This window comes from Triticum urartu, chromosome 3A, assembly GCF_056163025.1.
Source record: "Triticum urartu cultivar PI428250 chromosome 3A, HENAU_Tu73, whole genome shotgun sequence".
NCBI lineage: Eukaryota > Viridiplantae > Streptophyta > Magnoliopsida > Poales > Poaceae > Triticum > Triticum urartu.
In genome coordinates this window covers 24096139-24099778 of record NC_141875.1, presented here as the reverse complement: position 1 = coordinate 24099778, position 3640 = coordinate 24096139, and positions in this window count along the sequence as shown.

Genomic DNA, 3640 nt, shown 5'->3' with positions numbered 1-3640 from the left:
TATTTGATATACATGTTATTGATGTGTACTTTACTAGTGTTTATAGCAACCCCTCAGTATTTGATACTGGTACAGTTGCTAAGAGTAGTAACTCGAAACGAGAGTTGCAAAATAAACAGAGACTAGTTAAGGGCGATGTGATGATGTGAGTTGGAAGTGATTCCAAGGTTGATAAGATCACCATCGCACACTCCCTTTACCTTCGGGATTAGTGTTGAACCTAAAATAAATGTTATTTGGTGTTTGCGTTGAGCATAATATGATTGGATCATGTTTACTGCAATACAGTTATTCATTTAAGTCAAAGAATAATTGTTATTCTGTTTACATGAATAAAACCTTCTGAGGTCATACACCCAAGGTGACTGGTTTATTGAATCTCGATCGTAGTGATACACATATTCATAATATTGAAGCCAAAAGATGCAAAGTTAATAATGATAGTGCAATTTATATGTGGTACTGCCGTTTAGGTCATATTGGTGTAAAGCACATGAAGAAACTCCTGTTGGGGGAACGTAGCAGAAATTCAAAATTTTCTACGCATCACCAAGATCAATCTATGGAGTAATCTAGCAACGACGGGAAGGAGAGTGCATCTACATACCCTTGTAGATCGCTAAGCGGAAGCGTTCAAGTGAACGGGGTTGATGGAGTCGTACTCGTCGTGATCCAAATCACCGATGATCCTAGTGCCGAACGGACGGCACCTCCGTGTTCAACACACGTACAGCCCGGTGACGTCTCCTACACCTTGATTCCAGCAAGGGGAGAAGGACAGGTTGGGGAAGACTCCATCTAGTAGCAGCACGACGGCGTGGTGGTGGGGGAGGAGCGTGGTACTCCAGCAGGGCTTCGCCAAGCACCGCAAGAGACGAGGAGGGAGAGGGGTAGGGCTGCGCCAAGAAGGAGATTGAATCGTGTCTATGGCAGCCCAAAACCTCAAGTATATATAGGGGGAGGGGAGGGGCTGCGCCCCCATCTAGGTTTCCACCCCTAGGGGTGGCGGCCAGCCCTAGATCCCATCTAGGGGGGCGGCCAAGGGGGGAGAGAGGGGGGCGCACCACTAGGTGGGCCTTAGGCCCATCTGAGCCTAGGGTTTGCCCCCTTCCACTCTCCATTGCGCCTTGGGCCTTGGTGGGGGGGGGGGCGCACCAGCCCACCTGGGGCTTGTCCCCTCCCACACTTGGCCCATGCAGCCCTCCGGGGCTGGTGGCCCCACTTGGTGGACCACCGGGACCCTCCCGGTGGTCCCGGTACATTACCGATAAACCCGAAACTTTTTCGGCGACCAAAACATGACTTCCCATATATAAATCTTTACCTCCGGACCATTCCGGAACTCCTCGTGACGTCCGGGATCTCATCCGGGACTCCGAACAACATTCGGTAACCGCGTACATACTTTCCCTATAACCCTAGCATCATCGAACCTTAAGTGTGTAGACCCTACGGGTTCGGGAAACATGCAGACATGACCGAGACACCTCTCCGGTCAATAACCAACAGCGGGATCTGGATACCCATGTTGGCTCCCACATGCTCCACGATGATCTCATCGGATGAACCACGATGTCAAGGACTTAATCAATCCCGTATACAATTCCCTTTGTCTAGAGGTACGATACTTGCCCGAGATTCGATCGTCGGTATCCCGATACCTTGTTCAATCTCGTTACCGGCAAGTCTCTTTACTCGTTCTGTAACACATCATCCCGTGATCAACTCCTTGATCACATTGTGCACATTATGATGATGTCCTGCCGAGTGGGCCCAGAGATACCTCTCCGTTTACACGGAGTGACAAATCCCAGTCTCGATTCGTGCCAACCCAACAGACACTTTCGGAGATACCTGTAGTGTACCTTTATAGCCACCCAGTTACGTTGTGACGTTTGGCACACCCAAAGTGTTGGGGAACGTAGTAATTTCAAAAAATTTCCTACGCACACGCAAGATCATGGTGATGCATAGCAACGAGAGGGGAGAGTGTGATCTACGTACCATTGTAGATCGACAACAGAAGCGTTAATTTGGTTGATGTAGTCGTACGTCTTCACGGCTCGACCGATCAAGCACCGAAACTACGGCACCTCCGAGTTCTAGCACACGTTCAGCTGATGACGATCCCCGGACTCCGATCCAGCAAAGTGTCGGGGAAGAGTTCCATCAGCACGACGGCGTGGTGACGATCTTGATGTACTACTGTCGCAGGGCTTCGCCTAGGCACCGCTACAATATTATCGAGGACTATGGTGGAAGGGGGCACCGCACACGGCTAAGAATATGATCACGTGGATCAACTTATGTCTCTAGGGGTGCCCCTTGCCTCCGTATATAAAGGCTCAAAGGGGAGGGGGGCGGCCGGCGAAGAGGAGGCGCGCCAGGAGGAGTCCTACTCCCTCCGGGAGTAGGACTCCCCCCTTTCCTAGTTGGAATAGGATTCGCGGAGGGGGGGGGGGGGGAAAGAGGAGAGAGAGGAGGAAGGGGGGCCGGCCCCCTCTCCTTGTCCTATTCGGACCAAGGGGGGGGAGGAGCGCGCGGCCCATCTCTGGCCACCTCTCCTCTCTTCCACTAAGGCCCACTAAGGCCCATATACCTCCCGGGGGGGGGGGGGGTTCCGGTAACCTCCCGGTAATCCGGTAAAATCCCGATTTCACCCGGAACACTTCCGATATCCAAACATAGGCTTCCAATATATCAATCTTTATCTCTCGACCATTTCAAGACTCCTCGTCATGTCCGTGATCACATCCGGGACTCCGAACAACCTTCGGTACATCAAAACGCATAAACTCATAATATAACTGTCATCGAAACCTTAAGCGTGCGGACCCTACGGGTTCGAGAACAATGTAGACATGACCGAGACACGTCTTCGGTCAATAACCAATAGCGGGACCTGGATGCCCATATTGGTTCCTACATATTCTACGAAGATCTTTTATCGGTCAGACCGCATAACAACTTACGTTGTTCCCTTTGTGATCGGTATGTTACTTGCCCGAGATTCGATCGTCGGTATCCTATACCTAGTTCAATCTCGTTACCGGCAAGTCTCTTTACTCGTTCTGTAATACATCATCCCGCAACTAACTCATTAGTTGCAATGCTTGCAAGGCTTAAGTGATGTGCATTACCGAGAGGGCCCAGAGATACCTCTCCGACAATCGGAGTGACAAATCCTAATCTCGAAATACGCCAACCCAACATGTACCTTTGGAGACACCTGTAGAGCTCCTTTATAATCACCCAGTTACGTTGTGACGTTTGGTAGCACACAAAGTGTTCCTCTGGCAAACGGGAGTTGCATAATCTCATAGTCATAGGAACATGTATAAGTCATGAAGAAAGCAATAGCAACATACTAAACGATCGGGTGCTAAGCTAATGGAATGGGTCATGTCAATCAGATCATTCAACTAATGATGTGATCCCGTTAATCAAATGAGAACTCTTTGTCCATGGTTAGGAAACATAACCATCTTTGGTTAACGAGCTAGTCAAGTAGAGGCATACTAGTGACACTCTGTTTGTCTATGTAATCACACATGTATTATGTTTCCAGTTAATACAATTCTAGCATGAATAATAAACTTTTATCATGATATAAGGAAATAAATAATAACTTTATTATTGC